Source organism: Pleurodeles waltl, chromosome 2_2 (genome assembly GCF_031143425.1).
Source record: "Pleurodeles waltl isolate 20211129_DDA chromosome 2_2, aPleWal1.hap1.20221129, whole genome shotgun sequence".
Lineage (NCBI taxonomy): Eukaryota > Metazoa > Chordata > Amphibia > Caudata > Salamandridae > Pleurodeles > Pleurodeles waltl.
This window is the reverse complement of record NC_090439.1, coordinates 1176433553-1176459140: the sequence shown is the minus strand read 5'-3', so window position 1 is coordinate 1176459140 and position 25588 is coordinate 1176433553.

Below are 25588 nucleotides of genomic sequence, written 5' to 3'. Positions count from 1 at the left end.
ATCAGAGACACAGAAGGGGCTTCTCCTCCTACATCACCGCCAAGACCTGAAACGACCTGCCCCCCACCTCCAAACAGCACCCTTCCTGGAAGACTTCAGAAAGAAACACAAGACGTGACTGTTTGATTTAGACTTGGCGCCCTCAGCTCCCAGATATCCCTAGGGATGACAGTACTGCGCTTTACAAATATTGATTGATTATTAACTTTTAGCCATGCTGAATAGCAGCCACACTGATATGCAACATGGCTAAAACACATGGCCAAAGCCAATAGCTCTCACACAGGTGGTCGCCCCTTGGAGGAAGAGACAGAGGGGGCACTCAGCAGCACAGAGAGCTCACGCAGAAGCAGGCAGCACCAGCAAAAGCACTTGAACAGGCGTTCAAGAAATCTGAGCACGGCGGTCATCTTAACACTACTAAGGAGTGTAGGAAAGTACCATCCTGCCTGGCATGTTACCCCCATTTTTCACTGTATATATGTTGTTTTAGTTGCATGTGTCACTGGGACCCTGCCAGCCAGGGCCCCAGTGCTCATAAGTGTGCCTGACTGTGTTACCTGTGTTATGACTAACTGTCTCATTGAGGCTCTGCTATACAGAACCTCAGTGGTTATGCTCTCTCATTTCTTTCAAATTGTCACTAACAGGCTAGTGACCAATTTTAACAATTTACATTGGCTTATTGGAACACCCTTATAATTCCCTAGTATATGGTACTGAGGTACCCAGGGTATTGGGGTTCCAAGAGATCCCTATGGGCTGCAGCATTTCTTTTGCCACCCATAGGGAGCTCTGACAATTCTTACACAGGCCTGCCACTGCAGCCTGAGTGAAATAACATCCACGTTATTTCACAGCCATTTACCACTGCACTTAAGTAACTTATAAGTCACCTATATGTCTAACCTTTACCTGGTAAAGGTTAGGTGCAAAGTTACTTAGTGTGAGGGCACCCTGGCACTAGCCAAGGTGCCCCCACATTGTTCAGGGCAAATTCCCCGGACTTTGTGAGTGCGGGGACACCATTACACGCGTGCACTACACATAGGTCACTACCTATGAGTAGCTTCACAATGGTAACTCCGAATATGGCCATGTAACATGTCTATGATCATGGAATTGCCCCCTCTATGCCATCCTGGCATAGTTGGCACAATCCCATGATCCCAGTGGTCTGTAGCACAGACCCTGGTACTGCCAAACTGCCTTTTCAGGGGTTTCACTGCAGCTACTGCTGCTGCCAACCCCTCAGACAGGTTTCTGCCCTCCTAAGGTCCAGCCAGGCCTGGCCCAGGATGGCAGAACAAAGGACTTCCTCAGAGAGAGGGTGTTACACCCTCTCCCTTTGGAAAATGGTGTGAAGGCAGGGGAGGAGTAGCCTCCCCCAGCCTCTGGAAATGCTTTCATGGGCACAGATGGTGCCCATTTCTGCATAAGCCAGTCTACACCGGTTCAGGGACCCCTTAGCCCTGCTCTGGCGCGAAACTGGACAAAGGAAAGGGGAGGGGCCACTCCCCTGACCTGCACCTCCCCTGGGAGGTGTCCAGAGCTCCTCCAGTGTGCTCCAGACCTCTGCCATCTTGGAGACAGAGGTGCTGCTGGCACACTGGACTGCTCTGAGTGGCCAGGGCCAGCAGGTGATGTCAGAGACTCCTTCTGATAGGCTCCTTCAGGTGTTGCTAGCCTATCCTCTCTCCTAAGTAGCCAAACCCTCTTTTCTGGCTATTTAGGGTCTCTGCTTTGGGGATTTCTTTAGATAACGAATGCAAGAGCTCATCAGAGTTCCTCTGCATCTCTCTCTTCACCTTCTGCCAAGGAATCGACTGCTGACCGCGCTGGAAGCCTGCAAAACTGCAACAAAGTAGCTAAGACGACTACTGCAACTCTGTAACGCTGATCCTGCTGCCTTCTCGACTGTTTTCCTCGTGGTGCATGCTGTGGGGGTAGTCTGCCTCCTCTCTGCACTAGAAGCTCCGAAGAAATCTCCCGTGGGTCGACGGAATCTTCCCCCTGCTACCGCAGGCACCAAAGAACTGCATCACCAGTCCCCTGGGTCTCCTCTCAGCACGACGAGCGAGGTCCCTTGAATCCAGCAACTGTGTCCAAGTGACTCCCACAGTCCAGTGACTCTTCAGTCCAAGTTTGTTGGAGGTAAGTCCTTGCCTCCCCACGCCAGACTGCATTGCTGGGAACCGCGACTTTTGCAGCTACTCCGGCCTCTGTGCACTTCCGGTGGAAATCCTTTGTGCACAGCCAAGCCTGGGTCCACGGCACTCTAACCTGCATTGCACGACTTTCTAAGTTGGTCTCCGGCGACGTGGGACTCCTTTGTGCAACTTCGGGTGAGCACTGTTTCACTCCTCTTCATAGTGCCTGTTCTGGCACTTCTGGGGGTGCTGCCTGCTTCTGAGAGGGCTCCTTGTCTTGCTCGACACCCCCTCTGTCCCCAGACGCAATTGGCGACATCCTGGTCCCTCCTGGGTTACAGCAGCATCCAAAAACCCTAACTGCACGATTTGCAGCTAGCAAGGCTTGTTGGCAGTCTTTTGGCAGGAAAACACTTCTGCACGACTTTCCACGGCGTGGGGGATGCATCCTTCGAATGGGAAGTCTCTAGCCCTTGTCGTTCCTGCAGAAACCTCAGCTTCTACTGTACAGTAGCAGCTTCTTTGCACCCACAGCTGGCATTTCCTGGGCATCTGCCCATCTCCGACTTGCTTGTGACTTTTGGACTTGGTCCCCTTGTTCCACAGGTACCCTCAACTGGAAATCCATCGTTGTTGCATTGCTGGTTTGTGTCTTTCCTGCAGAATTCCCCTATCACGACTTCTTTGTCCTTTGGGGAACTTTAGTGCACTTTGCACTCACTTTTCAGGGTCTTGGGGTGGGCTATTTTTCTAACCCTTACTATTTTCTAATAGTCCCAGCGACCCTCTACAAGGTCACATAGGTTTGGGGTCCATTCGTGGTTCGCATTCCACTTTTGGAGTATATGGTTTGTGTTGCCCCTATCCCTATGTGTCCCCATTGCATCCGATTGTAACTATACATTGTTTGCACTGTTTTCTAAGACTATACTCCATATTTTTGGTATTGTGTACATATATCTTGTGTATATTTGCTATCCTCATACTGAGGGTACACTCTGAGATACTTTGGCATATTGTCATAAAAATAAAGTACCTTTATTTTTAGTATATCTGTGTATTGTGTTTTCTTATGATATTGTGCAAGTGACACTTGTGGTACTGTAGGAGCTTCACTCGTCTCCTAGTTCAGCCTAAGCTGCTCTGCTAAGCTACCATTATCTATCAGCCTAAGCTGCAAGACACCCTATACACTAATAAGGGATACCTGGGCCTGGTGCAAGGTGTAAGTACCCCTTGGTACTCACTACAACCAGTCCAGCCTCCTACATTGGTTGTGCAGCGGTGGGATAAGTGCTTTGAGACTACTTACCACTCTTGTCATTGTACTTTTCATGAGAGAAAAATATACAAAACAAGTTCAGTGTGTGTACACATAACTAAAAAGTTTTGCATTTCCTCTTTTCACTCTTTTCTAAGTGCTGAAAAGTACCTCTAAACTTTCTAAAAGTTCTTAAAAATTTTAAAAAGTTCTTTCTGTCTTTCCAAAAGTTCTGAAAAACTTTTTTCTTCACTTTTTCTATCACTTAACCTCTTTCTAAAATGTCTGGCACAGGCCAAAATGTTGATCTGTCCAAACTTGCATATGATCACCTTAGCTGGAAAGGAGCAAGGAGTCTCTGCATAGAAAGATGTTTGAGTGTAGGGAAGAATCCTTCTTTGGAATTATTGCTTAACATGCTTAAAGAACAAGATAAGGCCAGAAGGGCCCCATCTGTTGAAAAAGTAGCTAATGGTTCCCAATCTGATCCAGGGACTCCCCTAGGAAAAGATTCAGGAAAGAAACTTCCTAGCCTGTCCATTACTAGGCAGTCTAGCATAGTTGGTAATGATGTAGAGTCACACCATACAGATAGTGTTGTCTCACATCATAGCAAGAGTATTCCTTCTCACCACAGTAGAAGTGATGTTTCTGTTAACCAAGCTGTTAGGGTGCCTTCTGTAAGGGATAGGTCTCCTTCTGTCCATTCTCACCATACTTCTGTTTCAAGGCATGTCCCTCCCACCCACCCTGATGACAGAATGTTAGAAAGGGAGCTCAATAGATTGAGGGTGGAACAAACCAGACTGAAGCTCAAGAAGCAACAGCTGGATTTGGATAGACAGACCTTAGAAGTAGAGAAGGAAAGACAGAAATTGGGTTTAGAAACCCATGGTGGCAGCAGCAGTATTCCCCATAGTCACCCTGCAAAAGAGCATGATTCCGGGACTCTGCACAAGATAGTTCCCCCTTATAAGGAGGGGGTGACATTAACAAGTGGTTTGCTGCACTTGAGAGGGCCTGTGCTGTACAGGATATCCCTCAAAGGCAGTGGGCTGCTATCCTATGGCTATCCTTTAGTGGAAAAGGTAGGGATAGGCTCCTTACTGTGAAAGAAAATGAAGACAATGATTACAAAGTTCTTAAGAATGCACTCCTAGATGGTTATGGCTTAACCACTGAACAGTACAGGATAAAGTTCAGAGAGACCAAAAAGGAGTCTTCACAAGACTGGGCTGATTTCATTGACCATTCAGTGAAGGCCTTGGAGGGGTGGTTACATGGCAGTAAAGTTACTGATTCTGACAGCCTGTATAACTTGATCCTGAGAGAGCATATTCTTAATAATTGTGTGTCTGATTTGTTGCACCAGTACTTGGTGGACTCTGATCTGACCTCTCCCCAAGAATTGGGAAAGAAGGCAGACAAATGGGTCAGAACAAGGGTGAACAGAAAAGTTCATACATGGGGTGACAAAGATGGCAATAAGAAGAAGGATGGTAAGTCTTCTGACAAGGGTGGGGACAAATCTAAAAAGGAGTCTTCATCAGGCCCACAAAAACACTCTGGTGGGGGTGGTGGGTCCAAATCCTCTTCAAATCAAAACAAAGAATAGAAACCATGGTGCTATTTATGTAAAATAAAAGGCCATTGGACAACAGATCCCAGTTGTCCAAAGAAAAGCACCAAGCCTCCTACCACTACAACCCCTACTGCTACACCTAGTGTCCCTACTAATAGCAGTGGTGGTGGGAGCAAACCTACTAATAGCCAATCCAAGGGAGTAGCTGGGCTCACCTTTGGTAACTTAGTTGGGGTTGGTCTGATTAGGGAGACCACAGAGGCTGTGTTAGTCTCTGAGGGGGCTATTAATTTAGCCACCTTGGTTGCTTGTCCCCTTAGCATGGATAAGTACAAGCAACTACCCCTAATAAATGGTGTTGAGGTTCAGGCCTACAGGGAACCAGGTGCCAGTGTCACAATGGTGATAGAGAAACTGGTCCACCCTGAACAACACCTACTTGGTCACCAGTACCAAGTAACCGATGCTCACAACAACACCCTTAGCCACCCCATGGCTGTTGTAAATCTCAACTAGGGGGGGGGGGTTACTGGCCCAAAGAAAGTTGTGGTTGCCTCAGATTTACCTGTATACTGTCTATTAGGGAATGATTTAGAGACATCAGCTTGGGCAGAAGTGGAGTTGGAGGCTCATGCAGCAATGCTGGGCATTCCAGGGCATATTTTTGCTTTGACCAGGGCTCAGGCCAAAAAGCAAAAAGGACATGGTGACTTGGATCCTGGAACAATGGACCAAGTGCTCCCTAAAGCTAGGGCTAGTAGAAGTAAAGCACTACCTACTATCCCTCCCTCTACAGTGGATTCTTGTTCTGAGGAAGAAGAATTTCCACCCTGTGCAGAACCTACACCAGAGGAGCTGGAAGCAGACACTGCTGAGCTTTTTGGTGAAGGGGGGCCTGCCAGGGAGGAGCTGAGTGTGGCACAGCAGACCTGTCCCACACTAGAGAGTCTAAGACAGCAAGCTGTCAAACAAGCAAATGGGGATGTCAGTGACTCTCACAGAGTTTACTGGGAGGACAACCTCTTGTACACTGAAGCAACGGATCCAAAACCTGGAGCTGCCAGGAGATTGGTGATTCCTCAGGAATACAGAAAGTTCCTCCTAACTCTTGCTCACGACATTCCCCTTGCTGGACATTTGGGGCAAATGAAAACTTGGGACAGGCTTGTTCCCTTGTTTCATTGGCCTACAATGTCTGAGGGCACAAAAGATTTTTGTAAGTCCTGTGAAACCTGTCAAGCCAGTGGCAAGACAGGTGGCACTCCAAAGGCACCCCTTATTCCACTGCCTGTGGTTGGGGTTCCCTTTGAAAGGGTAGGGGTTGACATAGTTGGCCCCCTTGACTCTCCTACTGCTTCAGGCAATAGGTTTATCTTGGTGGTAGTGGACCATGCCACCAGATATCCTGAAGCAATTCCTCTAAGGACCACTACAGCTCCTGCAGTGGCAAAGGCCCTCCTGGGAATCTTTTCCAGGGTGGGCTTCCCAAAAGAGGTAGTTTCAGACAGAGATAGCAATTTCATGTCTGCTTACTTAAAGGCCATGTGGAAGGAGTGTGGGATGACATACAAGTTCACCACACCCTATCATCCACAAACAAATGGACTGTTGGAGAGATTTAACAAAACTCTCAAAGACATGATTATGGGTCTCCCTGAAAAACTCCGCAGGAGATAGGATATCCTGTTACCGTACCTCCTTTTTGCCTACAGGGAGGTACCCCAGAAAGGAGTGGGCTTCAGCCCCTTTGAACTCCTCTTTGGACACCCTGTTAGGGGTCCACTAACACTTGTCAAGGAGGGTTGGGAACAACCCTTAAAAGCTCCAAAGCAAGATATTGTGGATTACGTACTTGGCCTCAGATCAAGGATGGCTGAGGACATGAAAAAGGCCAGTAAAAACCTTCAGGCCAGCCAAGAGCTCCAGAAGCAATGGCATGACCAGAAGGCTGTTTTGGTTCAGTACCAACCAGGGCAGAAAGTGTGGGTCTTGGAGCCTGTGGCCCCAAGAGCACTCCAAGATAAATGGAGTGGACCCCACACAATTGTTGAGAAAAAGGGTGAAGTCACCTACTTTGTTGACTTAGGCACTGCCAGGAGTCCCCTTAGGGTGCTCCATGTCAATCGCCTGAAACCCTACTATGACAGGGCTGATCTCACCCTGCTCATGGCAACTGATGAGGGACAGGAAAAGGACAGTGATCCTCTACCTGATCTCTTCTCTTCCACAGAACAAGATGCTCTAGTGGAAGGTGTTGTACTAGCAGATTGTCTTACTGCTGAGCAGAAAGACCACTGCATTAATCTCCTAGGTCAGTTTTCTGAACTCTTCTCTACTGTGCCAGGTACCACTTCTTGGTGTGAGCACACTATAGATACTGGAGACAGCTTGCCTGTCAAAAGTAAGATCTATAGGCAGCCTGACCATGTCAGAGACTGCATAAAGCAAGAGGTGCAGAAAATGTTAGAACTAGGAGTGGTTGAGCACTCTGAAAGTCCATGGGCTTCTCCTGTGGTACTTGTACCAAAACCTCATTCCAAGGATGGAAAGAAGGAAATGCGGTTTTGTGTAGACTACAGAGGTCTCAACCAGGTAACCAAAACTGATGCTCACCCTATACCCAGGGCAGATGAGCTCCTAGATACACTGGCATCTGCCAAGTATCTAAGCACTTTTGATTTGACTGCAGGGTATTGGCAGATCAAATTATCAGAAGATGCTGAAGCTAAAAATGCATTTTCAACCATTGGAGGGCATTACCAGTTCACAGTAATGCCTTTTGGATTGAAAAATGCACCTGCCACTTTTCAAAGGTTGGTGAACACAGTCCTGCAAGGGTTGGAAGCTTTCAGTGCAGCATATTTGGACGATATAGCTGTCTTTAGCTCCAGCTGGGATGATCACCTGGTCCACCTATGGAAAGTTTTGGAGGCCCTGCAAAAGGCAGGCCTCACTATCAAAGCTTCAAAGTGCCAGATAGGGCAGGGGAAGGTGGTTTATCTAGGACACCTGGTTGGTGGAGAACAGATTGCACCACTTCAGGGGAAAATCCAAACAATTATTGATTGGGTTCCCCCTACTACTCAGACTCAAGTGAGAGCCTTCTTAGGCCTCACTGGGTACTACAGGAGGCTCATTAAGAACTATGGCTCCATTGCAGCCCCTCTTAATGACCTCACATCCAAGAAAATGCCTAAAAAGGTATTATGGACAGCAAACTGTCAGAAAGCTTTTGAGGAGCTGAAGCAGGCCATGTGCTCTGCACCTGTCCTGAAAAGCCCTTGTTCCTCTAAAAAATTCTATGTCCAAACTGATGCATCTGAATTAGGAGTAGGGGCATTCCTATCACAACTTAATTCTGAGAGCCAGGATCAACCTGTTGCTTTTATTAGTAGGAGGTTGACCCCTAGAGAAAAGCGTTGGTCTGCCATTGAGAGGGAGGCCTTTGCTGTGGTCTGGGCACTGAAGAAGTTGAGGCCATACCTGTTTGGCACTCACTTCATTGTTCATACAGACCACAAACCTCTACTTTGGCTAAAACAAATAAAAGGTGAAAATCCTAAATTGTTGAGGTGGTCCATATCCCTACAGGGAATGTACTATACAGTGGAACATAGACCTGGGAGTACCCACTCCAATGCAGATGGACTCTCCAGATATTTCCACTTAGACAATGAAGACCCATCAGGGAATGACTAGTCTTATTGTCCTTCGTTAGGGGGGGGTTGTGTAGGAAAGTACCATCTTGCCTGGCATGTTACCCCCATTTTTCACTGTATATATGTTGTTTTAGTTGTATGTGTCACTGGGACCCTGCCGGCCAGGGCCCCAGTGCTCATAAGTGTGCCTGACTGTGTTACCTGTGTTATGACTAACTGTCTCACTGAGGCTCTGCTATCCAGAACCTCAGTGGTTATGCTCTCTCATTTCTTTCAAATTGTCACTAACAGGCTAGTGACCAATTTTACCAATTTACATTGGCTTCGGGAACACCCTTATAATTCCCTAGTATATGGTACTGAGGTACCCAGGGTATTGGGGTTCCAAGAGATCCCTATGGGCTGCAGCATTTCTTTTGCCACCCATAGGGAGCTCTGACAATTCTTACACAGGCCTGCCACTGCAGCCTGAGTGAAATAACGTCCACGTTATTTCACAGCCATTTACCACTGCACTTAAGTAACTTATAAGTCACCTATATGTCTAACCTTTACCTGGTAAAGGTTAGGTGCAAAGTTACTTAGTGTGAGGGCACCCTGGCACTAGCCAAGGTGCCCCCACATTGTTCAGGGCAAATTCCCCGGACTTTGTGAGTGCGGGGACACCATTACACGCGTGCACTACACATAGGTCAGTACCTATGTGTAGCTTCACAATGGTAACTCCGAATATGGCCATGTAACATGTCTATGATCATGGAATTGCCCCCTCTATGCCATCCTGGCATAGTTGGCACAATCCCATGATCCCAATGGTCTGTAGCACAGACCCTGGTACTGCCAAACTGCCTTTTCAGGGGTTTCACTGCAGCTACTGCTGCTGCCAACCCCTCAGACAGGTTTCTGCCCTCCTGGGGTCCAGCCAGGCCTGGCCCAGGATGGCAGAACAAAGGACTTCCTCAGAGAGAGGGTGTTACACCCTCTCCCTTTGGAAAATGGTGTGAAGTCAGGGGAGGAGTAGCCTCCCCCAGCCTCTGGAAATGCTTTCATGGGCACAGATGGTGCCCATTTCTGCATAAGCCAGTCTACACCGGTTCAGGGACCCCTTAGCCCTGCTCTGGCGCGAAACTGGACAAAGGAAAGGGGAGTGACCACTCCCCTGACCTGCACCTCCCCTGGGAGGTGTCCAGAGCTCCTCCAGTGTGCTCCAGACCTCTGCCATCTTGGAAACAGAGGTGCTGCTGGCACACTGGACTGCTCTGAGTTGTCAGGGCCAGCAGGTGACGTCAGAGACTCCTTCTGATAGGCTCCTTCAGGTGTTGCTAGCCTATCCTCTCTCCTAAGTAGCCAAACCCTCTTTTCTGGCTATTTACGGTCTCTGCATTGGGGATTTCCTTAGATAACGAATGCAAGAGCTCATCAGAGTTCCTCTGCATCTCTCTCTTCACCTTCTGCCAAGGAATCGACTGCTGACCGCGCTGGAAGCCTGCAAAACTGCAACAAAGTAGCTAAGACGACTACTGCAACTCTGTAACGCTGATCCTGCCGCCTTCTCGACTGTTTTCCTGGTGGTGCATGCTGTGGGGGTAGTCTGCCTCCTCTCTGGACTAGAAGCTCCGAAGAAATCTCCCGTGGGTCGACGGAATCTTCCCCCTGCTACCACAGGCACCAAAGAACTGCATCACCGGTCCCCTGGGTCTCCTCTCAGCACGACGAGGGAGGTCCCTCGAATCCCGCAACTGTGTCCAAGTGACTCCACAGTCCAGTGACTCTTCAGTCCAAGTTTGTTGGAGGTAAGTCCTTGCCTCCCCACGCCAGACTGCATTGCTGGGAACCGCGACTTTTGCAGCTACTCTGGCCTCTGTGCACTTCCGGCGCAAATTCTTTGTACACAGCCAAGCCTGGGTCCACGGCACTCTAACCTGCATTGCACGACTTTCTAAGTTGGTCTCTGGCGACGTGGGACTCCTTTGTGTAACTTCGGGTGAGCACCGTTTCACTCCTCTCCGTAGTGCCTGTTCCAGCACTTCTGCAGGTGCTGCCTGCTTCTGAGAGGGCTCCTTGTCTTGCTCGACGCCTCCTCTGTCCCCAGACGCAATTGGCGACATCCTGGTCCCTCCTGGGCCACAGCAGCATCCAAAAACCGTAACCGCATGATTTGCAGCTAGCAAGGCTTGTTGGCAGTCTTTCGGCGGGAAAACACTTCTGCACGACTCTCCACGGCATGGGGGGATCCATCCTCTGAAGGGGAAGTCTCTAGCCCTTGTCGTTCCTGCAGAATTCTCAGCTTCTACTGTCCAGTAGCAGCTTCTTTGCACCCACAGCTGGCATTTCCTGGGCATCTGCCCATCTCCGACTTGCTTGTGACTTTTGGACTTGGTCCCCTTGTTCCACAGGTACCCTCGACTAGAAATCCATCGTTGTTGCATTGCTGGTTTGTGTCTTTCCTGCAGAATTCCCCTATCACGACTTCTTTGTCCTTTGGGGAACTTTAGTGCACTTTGCACTCAGTTTTCAGGGTCTTGGGGTGGGCTATTTTTCTAACCCTTACTATTTTCTAATAGTCCCAGCGACCCTCTACAAGGTCACATAGGTTTGGGGTCCATTCGTGGTTCGCATTCCACTTTTGGAGTATATGTGTTGTGTTGCCCCTATCCCTATGTGTCCCCATTGCATCTTATTGTAACTATACATTGTTTGCACTGTTTTCTAAGACTATACTGCATATTTTTGGTATTGTGTACATATATCTTGTGTATATTTGCTATCCTCATACTGAGGGTACACTCTGAGATACTTTGGCATATTGTCATAAAAATAAAGTACCTTTATTTTTAGTATATCTGTGTATTGTGTTTTCTTATGATATTGTGCAAGTGACATTAGTGGTACTGTAGGAGCTTCACTCGTCTCCTAGTTCAGCCTAAGCTGCTCTGCTAAGCTACCATTATCTATCAGCCTAAGCTGCTAGACACCCTATACACTACTAAGGGATACCTGGGCCTGGTGCAAGGTGTAAGTACCCCTTGGTACTCACTACAAGCCAGTCCAGCCTCCTACAAGGAGGGTCCCACGAAGTCGGTGGTCAACTCAGTGAGTTGAGCAATGCAGGACGGAGTGCTGGGGACCTGGGCTACGCAGTACACAGGATTACTGTCTGGCGTGGGGAGGCAAGGACTTACCTCCACCAAATTTGGACAGAAGGACCACTGGACTGTCTGGATCACTTGGATCCAGCTCCTGTGTTCCAGGGACCACGCTCGTCAAGATGAGAGGGGACCCAGAGGACAGGTGAAACAGAAGTTTGGTGCCTGCATTAGCAGGTGGAAGATTCCGTCGACCCACTGGAAATTTCTTCTTGGCTTCCAGTGCAGGGTGAAGGCAGACAACCCTCAGAGCATGCACCACCAGGAAACAGTTGAGAAAGCCGGCAGGATGAGGCGCTACAATGTGGCTAGTAGTCGTCTTGCTACTTTGTTGCGGTTATGCAGGCGTCCTGGAGCAGTCAGCGGTCGATCCTTGGCAGAAGAGGGAGATGCAGAGGAACTCTGGTGAGCTCTTGCATTCGTTATCTGAAGAGAAACCCACAGGAGGGACCCTAAATAGCCTTCAGAGGAGGATTGGCCACCTAACCAGGTAAGCAACTATCAGGTGGGGTCTCTGACGTCTCCCTCCGGCACTGGCCACTCAGAGGCCTCCATTGTGCCCTCACACCTCTGCATTCAAGATGGCAGAGGCCTGGGACACACTGGAGGAGCTCGGGGCACCACCCCTGGGGTGGTGATGGACAGGGGAGTGGTCACTCCCCTTTCCTTTGTCCAGTTCCGCGCCAGAGCAGGGGCTGGGGGACCCTGAACCGGTGTAGACTGGCTTATGCAAGGAGGGCACCATCTGTGCCCTTCAAAGCATTTCCAGAGGCTGGGGGAGGCTACTCCTCTCAGGCCCTTAACACCTATTTCCAAAGGGAGAGGGTGTAACACCCTCTCTCAGAGGAAATCCTTTGTTCTGCCTTCCTGGGACTGGGCTGCCCAGACCCCAGAAGGGCAGAAACCTGTCTGAGGGTTGGCAGCAGCTGCAGCTGCCATGAAAACCCCAGAGAGCTAGTTTGGCAGTACCCGGGCGCAATGCTGGAGCCCCGGTGATGCATGGGATTGTCACCCCAATACCAGATTTGGCATGGGGGGACAATTCCATGATCTTAGACATGATACATGGCCATATTCGGAGTTACCATTGTGAAGCTACATATAGGTAGTGACCTATATGTAGTGCACGTGTGTAATGGTGTCGCCTCACTCACAAAGTCCGGGGAAATTGCCCTGAACTATGTGGGGGCTCCTTGGCTAGTGCCAGGGTGCCCTCACACTTAGTAACTTTGCACCTAATCTTCACCAAGTGAGAGTTAGACATATAGGTGACTTATAAGTTACTTAAGTGCAGTGTGAAATGGCTGTGAAATAACGTGGACGTTATTTCACTCAGGCTGCAGTGGCAGTCCTGTGTAAGAATTGTCAGAGCTCCCTATGGGTGGCAAAAGAAATGCTGCAGCCCATAGGGATCTCCTGGAACCCCAATACCCTGGGTACCTAGGTACAATATACTAGGAAATTATAAGGGTGTTCCAGTGTGCCAATGTGAATTGGTGAAATTGGTCACTAGGCTGCAGTGACAATTTTAAAGACAGAGAGCATAAACACTGAGGTTCTGATTAGCAGTGGGGCAAGATGCAACAAATTTCTACTTTATGAGGAGTCAAAACTGCCACTAAACAAAACTACAATGTCTCCCCAGCAGGAATATTAGTCACCAGAGTTATCTTGACATTTGTGTTATTGCCTGAAAGCTGCTGGACACACAAGGAACTCTGCAGCAGGTGCTTTTAAATGCATGGGGTATTTTTAAACACAGCGTCCCTCCCCCACAGCACCAGGTGTGGCTGCACCAGTTGCACTGCCCTGATCACACCCCCTCAGTACATACATTTAACCATATATGCAGTGCTTTAAATGGGCCGGTACTTACAGGTACTGAGTAGGGTGACCACCCGTCCGTAAATTTCACGGACTGTCCGTAATTTCACCCTGCTGTCCGTTGTCTGTGATGAAAGTCTTCACGGACAGCATTTGTCCGTAATTTCAGCCTTTCACCTAAAGGACAACGGAGGCAGGGTAAAATTATGGCAGATCAATTTCCCCAGCTGGAATGAAGGGCAGGGAGCCTCCTGTGTTCTGAGGGAGGGGCAGACAGATAAGAAAAGGCCTTCTTGGCAGGGTGTCTCCTTCCCTAAAGAAATGCAAATGTGGATAACTGGTAAATCTGCAAATGTAAAGGGGCTTGAAAACCTGCATTGACTTTAATCAAAGGAGTCACTTGAAGCTTTCTGATGGCAAATATATTTTCTTTTAGATAGGTACTGTAATGGTGAGCTGTAGAGTGTGTGGTTTTAATGGACTGTAATACATTTTATACCTAATACTAACATTTTTTATATTATTCACATCTGTATTTGAGAAACACTTTTTTTTATTTAACCAAACTGTATTTGCGCATTTTGTAGCAGCCTATATTAGGATGTAATTGTATTTAAATAGCGCCTACTACCCCTGATGAGGCATCGAATACATATTTAAAATAAGGACTAACACATTCACAGTCCTTTCAGGAACCTCGGTACCTCATAGTACTAAAAAACATTGGCAAAGCCAATAGGTCTTGTTTACGTAAGAGTTATTGGCTTTGCCAATGTGTTTTAGCCTGACATTAGGTGTGAGACTGTCACACACACCGTCTACCATGACTCTTTAAAAAAAAATTAGGTTGAAAGTCCATGGGCGGTTGGGGTAAGCCAGATGTTTTTGTTAAATTTGTTTAAACTAACATAAGGTTTATTACCTTAATGTTTCCCAAACTGTTAGACAGGGGTTTTAAAATGTTCAGAAACATAGTCAAAATGTTGCTGTTACTTTCTCTTCAAGAAAGAATCAGTAGATTTGGGTAGGGGTGATGGCCGTGGTGATTGGCCTATGCTACTGAACAAGGATGTAATGTGACACCTGAGTGTAGCATACCAGGAGGCAATCACAAAAAAGACCACAGTGAATAAATAGTGTTATGTTAAAAAACAGTAAATAAATGCACCGACAAAATAGTGAGGCATGGCCTCCCTTGTGTGTCTGTAAAACTGACGGTTGTTCTTGAATTTCTGTCCTGAATTTTGACTCTTTGTCCTGAATTTTGACCCTTTGTCCTGAATTTTTTACAGTCCTGTCCAGAATTTGCTTCAATGCCAGGTGGTCACCCTAGTACTGAGTACCGGCACTTATTTTTCTCACTCTGAGTACCAGCACTTCTCTGCTGCCAAGGAGAGTACTGATACCCATTAAAGGTAGGCTCATTAGCTGATAGTGCTGGTGAGCACTAGGCTCTCAAGGAGTTGAACCTGCCTCTGACAGCGAGATGCTTCTGTAGCCCTAAACTGACCCTGCTGTGCTATTCAGCAGGAATTATGTGCCTAATGTCTGGGTATTCACGATCACGCTGTGTCTGGCCATTCAGGCCCTGTGCTGTCAATCACATTTACACAATCGTGTGCATTTGTGTAAACACGGGAATAGAGGCAGCAAATGAAAGAGGGAGAGAATCTGAACATTTTAAGGAGGACTGTGTGGATTGATTTGTATTTGCGTGTCGGCTTGTTTTTCTGTGTGTGCACGTTCAAGAATATATAGTTTTGTACAAAACGACAGCAAATAACAGTGTGGCATTAAGATAAGTATCATTGTGTGTCGCTTTCATTTTGTGTAACGAGTTAACTTGTTTTGTTTATTTAAACAAATTTCTCATGGGCCTTGGTATGTGCTGCAACTGGTATATAAGTCCAAGTATCCTCATGTCTTGCTCTTAGCCCCGCCCCCCACACTACTAGTTCATGTTAATGAGTACCTACACTTCTTTTTTTCCATTTAAAGCCCTGCACGTATGTACATTATTCTCATGGACACAGACACATCTTTTTGTCTGCAGTAGGAATGAGCCCCCTGGGGAAGGAGGCGCCATTCAAGGCAGTCACTCCAGGGGCAGGTGAGTGTGTGTGTGTGTGGGGGGAGGGGGGGGGGGGGTTGGGGGTGCCTCTGCTTCGCAGCGCACACATTCCCAAGAGCACCTCTTGGAGCAGCGTTTCTAAGCACACAGGCTCTGTTAGGAGTGTGAATGCTGATCAGCCTGAGCCTTGAGTTCCCCCCAATTGAGCCCCCCCGCAGCTGCTCTGGCAGGTCTCAGGGGTCACCATTGCTGCTCCATCCCTGGGCCTGCATGTAATGCACCGCCTGCATCAGTGTTAATACCGTGTACCGTGTAATGCACCGCCTGCATCAGTGTTAATACCGTGTACCGTGTAATGCACCGCCTGCATCAGTGTTAATACCGTGTACTCAGCACTGTGCGTCTGTGCTCTCGTTATTAATAAAAAGTAAGAACACTGAGCACTGATTTCACCTACGCACAGTCCTCGGGGTCCATCCCCTGCTTATTTGCATATAATACAAACTCGTGTTCTCTGCAGTGAGAAGATACTAGCTCTGGAATCACCCAGAAGGTTCGGGGTTTCTGACATAAACGATAACTGAGCAGTGACCCGCGTTACAAGTAATCTGACTCCATCTTCTTAGCGCTGGGAATAGTTTCATTTGGTTAACAATGGCGGCGCTGCTGAGGTAATCAGACAATCACCCCGAAATCATCCTCAGATCCCCAGAAACATTCTCATTCCCTGTCCTCGTGTCTTCAGAAACCCCCCCCACTTTGTAAAGTGATCAGTCATCTCGGGGTCACCCTGAGGTCATCAGGCTCAGGTCTGTAATCACAGGTGGTGGCTTTAAGAGCCTGAGGACCTCTGATGACGTGGGAATGACTTCTAGAGCAGTTGAATGAGCATCCAAGGTCTCTGGGGTGTCTTCAGTTACTGAGTGTTCCCGCAGCGAGAGGTAAAGTGAGGAAGTGACGGGTGCTGGTGAGCGCCTTCCTCATCCCTGGGGGTGGTGGTTTGTGTGTGTGTGGGGGGGTTGTTTACTGGTTCTCACGCACCCACTTCCGCTGACTGACATTTATTTACAGCGGTTCAGAGATCAGCGGCTGCACTTGTACCAGGGAAACTGGGCTGAGGATGGAGGGTCCGGGGTGTCCGGAGGGCGCTGTGATGGTGCGTGTGAGAGAGCCAGACCTGGAGAGGGCCCCCCCAGACCCCAGCACTGCCGGAGAGAAGCCGCAGGGTCAGGGGGGTGGGTTCATCCATCCCGTGTGTGATACTGACCGGGAGACAGGGACCCCCCTCTACAAAGAGGACAGATTCATAAGAGAGCGACATGACTCGGGATACTCCGAGATGTGCACCAGAGCAGGGGCACATCCTCGAATCTCTGACATCTTACGGTCCCAGCCGGAGACCCGGGGCCAGGAAGTCCCTGGACCGAGTCTAGGCGCTATAGATGGGAGTGGGACAGAGGGTCAGAGGGGGGAGAGAGACAGGGGGGAGAGGAGGGACTCAGGGGGGCTTCACCAGGACACAGAGAGAGAAGATGCGGAGTCAGGAGGTGAGATGCTGGAGGGAAGGGAGAGCCCTGGCAGGAGAGAGGCGCTGAAGGAGGGGTCTGGGACAGAGGGTCAGAGGGGGGAGAGAGACAGGGGGGAGAGCAGGGACTCAGGAGGGTTTCACCAGGACACAGAGAGAGGAGAAGATGCGGAGTCAGGAGGTGAGATGCTGGAGGGGAGGGGGAGCCCGGGCAGGAGAGAGGCGCTGAAGGAGGGGTCTGGGACAGAGGGTCAGAGGAGGGAGAGGAGGGACTCAGGGGACCTTCACCAAGACACACAGAGATGGGGAGGTGCGGAGTCAGGAGCGGAGATGCTGGAGGGGAGAGAGAGCCCTGGCAGGAGAGAGACGCTGAAGGAGGGGTCTGGGACAGAGCAGCAGAGCCTGGTACCGAGGGCAGGACCCGAGGGCTCCACTGTGAGAAGGTAGCCTCTTTCTAGCCTTGTTACCCCCACTTTTGGCCTGTTTGTGAGTGTATGTCAGGGTGTTTGTCACTGTTTTCACTGTCTCACTGGGATCCTGATAGCCAGGCCTCAGTGCTCATAGTGAAGGCACCATGTTTTCAGTATGTTTGTTATGTGTCACTGGGATCCTGCTGGTCAGGACCCCAGTGCTCATAGGTTTGTGGCCTATATGTATGTGTCACTGGGACCCTGTCACACAGGGCCCCAGTGCTCATAGGTGTGCATGTATATGTTCCCTGTGTGGTGCCTAACTGTCTCACTGAGGCTCTGCTAACCAGAACCTCAGTGGTTATGCTCTCTCATTACTTTTAAATTGTCACTGACAGGCTAGTGACCATTTTTACCAATTTACATTGGCTTACTGGAACACCCTTATAATTCCCTAGTAAATGGTACTGAGGTGCCCAGGGTATTGGGGTTCCAGGAGATCCCTATGGGCTGCAGCATTTCTTTTGCCACCCATAGGGAGCTCTGACAATTCTTACACAGGCCTGCCACTGCAGCCTGAGTGAAATAACGTCCACGTTATTTCACAGCCATTTTACACTGCACTTAAGTAACTTATAAGTCACCTATATGTCTAACCTTTACCTGGTAAAGGTTAGGTGCAAAGTTACTTAGTGTGAGGGCACCCTGGCACTAGCCTAGGTGCCCCCACATTGTTCAGAACCAATTCACTGAACTTTGTGAGTGCGGGGACACCATTACACGCGTGCACTACATATAGGTCACTACCTATATGTAGCTTCACCATGGTAACTCCGAATATGGCCATGTAACATGTCTATGATCATGGAATTGCCCCCTCTATGCCATCCTGGCATTGTTGGTACAATTCCATGATCCCAGTGGTCTGTAGCACAGACCCTGGTACTGCCAGACTGCCCTTCCTGGGGTTTCACTGCAGCTGCTGCTGCTGCCAACCCCTCAGACAGGCAGCTGCCCTCCTGGGGTCCAGCCAGGCCTGGCCCAGGATGGCAGAACAAAGAACTTCCTCTGAGAGAGGGTGTGACACCCTCTCCCTTTGGAAAATGGTGTGAAGGCAGGGGAGGAGTAGCCTCCCCCAGCCTCTGGAAATGCTTTGTGGGGCACAGATGTGCCCAATTCTGCATAAGCCAGTCTACACCGGTTCAGGGACCCCTTAGCCCCTGCTCTGGCGCGAAACTGGACAAAGGAAAGGGGAGTGACCACTCCCCTGACCTGCACCTCCCCTGGGAGGTGTCCAGAGCTCCTCCAGTGTGCTCCAGACCTCTGCCATCTTGGAAACAGAGGTGCTGCTGGCACACTGGACTGCTCTGAGTGGCCAGTGCCACCAGGTGACGTCAGAGACTCCTGCTGATAGGCTCCTTCAGGTGTTAGTAGCCTTTCCTCTCTCCTAGGTAGCCAAACCCTCTTTTCTGGCTATTTAGGGTCTCTGTCTCTGGGGAAACTTTAGATAACGAATGCATGAGCTCAGCCGAGTTCCTCTGCATCTCCCTCTTCACCTTCTGATAAGGAATCGACCGCTGACCGCGCTGGAAGCCTGCAAACCTGCAACATAGTAGCAAAGACGACTACTGCAACTCTGTAACGCTGATCCTGCCGCCTTCTCGACTGTTTTCCTGCTTGTGCATGCTGTGGGGGTAGTCTGCCTCCTCTCTGCACCAGAAGCTCTGAAGAAATCTCCCGTGGGTCGACGGAATCTTCCCCCTGCAACCGCAGGCACCAAAAAGCTGCATTACCGGTCCCTTGGGTCTCCTCTCAGCACGACGAGCGAGGTCCCTCGAATCCAGCAACACCGTCCAAATGACCCCCACAGTCCAGTGACTCTTCAGCCCAAGTTTGGTGGAGGTAAGTCCTTGCCTCACCTCGCTGGGCTGCATTGCTGGGAACCGCGACTTTGCAAGCTACTCTGGCCCCTGTGCACTTCCGGCGGAAATCCTTCGTGCACAGCCAAGCCTGGGTCCACGGCACTCTAACCTGCATTGCACGACTTTCTAAGTTGGTCTCCGGCGACGTGGGACTCCTTTGTGCAACTTCGGCGAGCACCGTTTCACGCATCCTTGTAGTGCCTGTTTCTGGCACTTCTCCGGATTCTACCTGCTTCAGTGAGGGCTCTTTGTCTTGCTCGACGTCCCCTCTCTCTGCAGGTCCAATTTGCGACCTCCTGGTCCCTCCTGGGCCCCAGCAGCGTCCAAAAACGCCAAACGCACGATTTGCGTGTAGCAAGGCTTGTTGGCGTCCATCCGGCGGGAAAACACTTCTGCACGACTCTCCAAGGCGTGGGGGATCCATCCTCCAAAGGGGAAGTCTCTAGCCCTTGTCGTTCCTGCAGTATTCACAGTTCTTCAGCCTAGTAAGAGCTTCTTTGCACCAACCGCTGGCATTTCTTGGGCATCTGCCCATCTCCGAGCTGCTTGTGACTTTTGGACTTGGTCCCCTTGTTCCACAGGTACCCTCAGTCAGGAATCCATCGTTGTTGCATTGCTGATTTGTGTTTTCCTTGCATTTTCCCTCTAACACGACTATTTTGTCCTTAGGGGAACTTTAGTGCACTTTGCACTCACTTTTCAGGGTCTTGGGGAGGGTTATTTTTCTAACTCTCACTATTTTCTAATAGTCCCAGCGACCCTCTACAAGGTCACATAGGTTTGGGGTCCATTCGTGGTTCGCATTCCACTTTTGGAGTATATGGTTTGTGTTGCCCCTATCCCTATGTTTCCCCATTGCATCCTATTGTAACTATACATTGTTTGCACTGTTTTCTAAGACTATACTGCATATTTTTGCTATTGTGTATATATATCTTGTGTATATTTCCTATCCTCTCACTGAGGGTACACTCTAAGATACTTTGGCATATTGTCATAAAAATAAAGTACCTTTATTTTTAGTATAACTGTGTATTGTGTTTTCTTATGATATTGTGCATATGACACTAAGTGGTACTGTAGTAGCTTCACACGTCTCCTAGTTCAGCCTGAGCTGCTTTGCTAAGCTACCATTATCTATCAGCCTAAGCTGCTAGACACCCTATACACTAATAAGGGATAACTGGGCCTGGTGCAAGGTGCAAGTACCCCTTGGTACTCACTACAAGCCAGTCCAGCCTCCTACATTGGTTGTGCAGTGGTGGGATAAGTGCTTGAGACTACTTACCACTCTTGTCATTGTACTTTTCACAAGAGAAAAATATACAAAACAAGGTCAGTGTATATACACATAGCCAAAAAGTTTTGCATTTCCTCTTTTCACTCTTTTCTAAGTGCTGAAAAGTACTTCTAAACTTTCAAAAAGTTCTTAAAAGTTTAAAAAGTTTTTTTTCTGTCTTTCCAAAAAGTTCTGAAAACTTTTTTCTCTTTTTCTATCACTTTAACTCTCTCTAAAAAATGTCTGGCACAGGAAAAAATGTTGAACTGTCCAAACTTGCATATGATCACCTTAGCTGGAAAGGAGCAAGGAGTCTCTGCATAGAGAGAGGTTTGAGTGTAGGGAAGAATCCTTCCTTAGAACTGTTAATTAACATGCTTAGAGTACAGGATAAGGCCATAAGTGCCCAATCTGGTGAAAAAGTAGCTAATGGTTCTCAATCAGATCCAGGGACTCCCCCAGGAAAAGGTTCAGGAAAGAAACTTCTCAGCCTGCCCATTACTAGACAGTCTAGCATAGTTGGTACAGAGGTTGAATCACACCATACTGATGGTGTGCTCTCACATTATACTGGTAGCCAAGCTGTTAGGGTGCCCTCTGTAAGGGACAGGTCTCCTTCTGTTCATTCCCATCATACCTCTGTATCTAGAAATGTCCCTCCCACCCACCCTGATGACAGATTGTTAGAAAGGGAGCTCAATAGATTGAGAGTGGAACAAACCAGACTGAAGCTCAAGAAGCAACAGCTGGATTTGGATAGACAGTCTTTAGAATTAGAGAAGGAAAGACAGAAGTTGGGTTTAGATACCCATGGTGGCAGCAGCAGTATTCCCCATAGTCATCCTGCAAAAGAGCATGATTCCAGGAATCTGCACAAGATAGTTCCCCCTTATAAGGAGGGGGATGACATTAACAAGTGGTTTGCTGCACTTGAGAGGGCCTGTGCTGTACAGGATGTCCCTCAAAAGCAGTGGGCTGCTATCCTATGGCTATCGTTTAGTGGAAAAGGTAGGGATAGGCTCCTTACTGTGAAAGAAAATGATGCCAATAATTTTACAGTTCTTAAGAATGCACTCCTGGATGGTTATGGCTTAACCACTGAACAGTACAGGATAAAGTTCAGAGAGACCAAAAAGGAGTCTTCACAAGACTGGGTTGATTTCATTGACCATTCAGTGAAGGCCTTGGAGGGGTGGTTACATGGCAGTAAAGTTACTGATTATGAAAGCCTGTATAACACAATCCTGAGAGAGCATATACTTAATAATTGTGTGTCTGATTTGTTGCACCAGTACCTGGTAGACTCTGATCTGACCTCTCCCCAAGAATTGGGAAAGAAGGCAGACAAATGGGTCAGAACAAGGGTGAACAGAAAAGTTCATACAGGGGGTGACAAAGATGGCAATAAGAAGAAAGATGGTGAAAAATCTCAAGATAAGCATGGGGATAAGGGTAAAACCAAAGATCCCACTTCAAATCTTAAACACTCTTCAGAGGGTGGGGATAAAACAAATTCTTCCTCTTCTTCCCAACCTGCACACATTAAAAAGCCTTGGTGCTTTGTGTGTAAAAACAGAGGCCATAGGCCAGGGGATAAGTCCTGTCCAGGTAAACCCCCTGAGCCTACCACCACTAATACATCAAGCTCTAGTGCCCCTAGCAGTAGTGGTACTAGTGGTGGGACTGCTGGCAACAGTCAAGCAAAGGGTGTAGTTGGGTTCACTTATGGGTCCATAGTGGAAACTGATGTAATCAGTCCCAAGACAGTTTCTGTCACACCTAGTGGCATTGGCCTTGCCACACTGGCTGCTTGTCCCCTTACAATGGATAAGTACAGGCAGACAGTTTCAATAAATGGTGTTGAGGCCTTGGCCTACAGGGACACAGGTGCCAGTTTCACTTTGGTGACTGAAAACCTAGTGCCTCCTGAACAACACATCATTGGACAACAGTATAAGATTATTGATGTCCATAACTCCACTAAGTTTCTTCCCTTAGCTATAATTCAGTTTAGTTGGGGTGGAGTTACTGGCCCTAAGCAGGTGGTGGTATCACCTAGCTTACCTGTAAACTGTCTCTTAGGTAATGACCTAGAGGCCTCAGTTTGGGCTGATGTAGAGTTTTATGCCCATGCAGCCATGCTGGGCATCCCTGAGGAATTGTTCCCTCTCATTTCAAGTGAAATGAAAAAGCAAAGGAGAGAAGGCCTGAAAACTCAGGATCCCTCTCCATCAACAGGTAAAAAGGGTATCACAGTATCCCCTAACCACCCTACCATTCAGGATACTATTCCTGTGGTGGGAGAAACCTCTCCTGGGGTGGCACCTGTTCCAAGGGAATCATCAGCTGGCAAAGCTGGACTCCCTGAGGTGGAAGTACCTCTCTGTGGGATAACTAACATTGGTGAGAAAAACAGCACCATTTTAGTTAACATGGAGCATCCCTCCAACCCTCCCAGAGAAACTTTAGTGCAGAAACCCTGCACTACCTCACAACACTTAGGACAGCATCCCTGCCCTAGTGTGGAGCTGATAGGACAGCATCCCTGCCCTGCTCCAACCCAAGAGAAACAGCATCCCTGTTCTCTCTTCCAGCCATATGGACAAAGTTTTTGCCCTGCTATGGCTTTTCTGAGACAGCATCCCTGTCTGGCATTTCCATCACTACAAATAGGTTCAGTGGACAATTCCCACTGCTCTAAACTAAAACTTACTGATAGAAACTCTAAAAATACATCTTCACATTGTTGCTTAGCTAAAAAACTTCAAACAGGGTGGTTTACATCCCCACAGGGAAGTAACCATATAGTGGATGATAAAAGGAGTAACCAGTCTATTGCAGAGCTACTCTCTACTTATCACCACTTAGACAATAAAGTCTCAACTGGCCAAGGTTAGCCTTATTGTCCTTCGTTTGGGGGGGGGTTGTGTGAGAAGGTAGCCTCTTTCTAGCCTTGTTACCCCCACTTTTGGCCTGTTTGTGAGTGTATGTCAGGGTGTTTGTCACTGTTTTCACTGTCTCACTGGGATCCTGATAGCCAGGCCTCAGTGCTCATAGTGAAGGCACCATGTTTTCAGTATGTTTGTTATGTGTCACTGGGATCCTGCTGGTCAGGACCCCAGTGCTCATAGGTTTGTGGCCTATATGTATGTGTCACTGGGACCCTGTCACACAGGGCCCCAGTGCTCATAGGTGTGCATGTATATGTTCCCTGTGTGGTGCCTAACTGTCTCACTGAGGCTCTGCTAACCAGAACCTCAGTGGTTATGCTCTCTCATTACTTTTAAATTGTCACTGACAGGCTAGTGACCATTTTTACCAATTTACATTGGCTTACTGGAACACCCTTATAATTCCCTAGTAAATGGTACTGAGGTGCCCAGGGTATTGGGGTTCCAGGAGATCCCTATGGGCTGCAGCATTTCTTTTGCCACCCATAGGGAGCTCTGACAATTCTTACACAGGCCTGCCACTGCAGCCTGAGTGAAATAACGTCCACGTTATTTCACAGCCATTTTACACTGCACTTAAGTAACTTATAAGTCACCTATATGTCTAACCTTTACCTGGTAAAGGTTAGGTGCAAAGTTACTTAGTGTGAGGGCACCCTGGCACTAGCCTAGGTGCCCCCACATTGTTCAGAACCAATTCACTGAACTTTGTGAGTGCGGGGACACCATTACACGCGTGCACTACATATAGGTCACTACCTATATGTAGCTTCACCATGGTAACTCCGAATATGGCCATGTAACATGTCTATGATCATGGAATTGCCCCCTCTATGCCATCCTGGCATTGTTGGTACAATTCCATGATCCCAGTGGTCTGTAGCACAGACCCTGGTACTGCCAGACTGCCCTTCCTGGGGTTTCACTGCAGCTGCTGCTGCTGCCAACCCCTCAGACAGGCAGCTGCCCTCCTGGGGTCCAGCCAGGCCTGGCCCATGATGGCAGAACAAAGAACTTCCTCTGAGAGAGGGTGTGACACCCTCTCCCTTTGGAAAATGGTGTGAAGGCAGGGGAGGAGTAGCCTCCCCCAGCCTCTGGAAATGCTTTGTGGGGCACAGATGTGCCCAATTCTGCATAAGCCAGTCTACACCGGTTCAGGGACCCCTTAGCCCCTGCTCTGGCGCGAAACTGGACAAAGGAAAGGGGAGTGACCACTCCCCTGACCTGCACCTCCCCTGGGAGGTGTCCAGAGCTCCTCCAGTGTGCTCCAGACCTCTGCCATCTTGGAAACAGAGGTGCTGCTGGCACACTGGACTGCTCTGAGTGGCCAGTGCCACCAGGTGACGTCAGAGACTCCTGCTGATAGGCTCCTTCAGGTGTTAGTAGCCTTTCCTCTCTCCTAGGTAGCCAAACCCTCTTTTCTGGCTATTTAGGGTCTCTGTCTCTGGGGAAACTTTAGATAACGAATGCATGAGCTCAGCCGAGTTCCTCTGCATCTCCCTCTTCACCTTCTGATAAGGAATCGACCGCTGACCGCGCTGGAAGCCTGCAAACCTGCAACATAGTAGCAAAGACGACTACTGCAACTCTGTAACGCTGATCCTGCCGCCTTCTCTACTGTTTTCCTGCTTGTGCATGCTGTGGGGGTAGTCTGCCTCCTCTCTGCACCAGAAGCTCTGAAGAAATCTCCCGTGGGTCGACGGAATCTTCCCCCTGCAACCGCAGGCACCAAAAAGCTGCATTACCGGTCCCTTGGGTCTCCTCTCAGCACGACGAGCGAGGTCCCTCGAATCCAGCAACACCGTCCA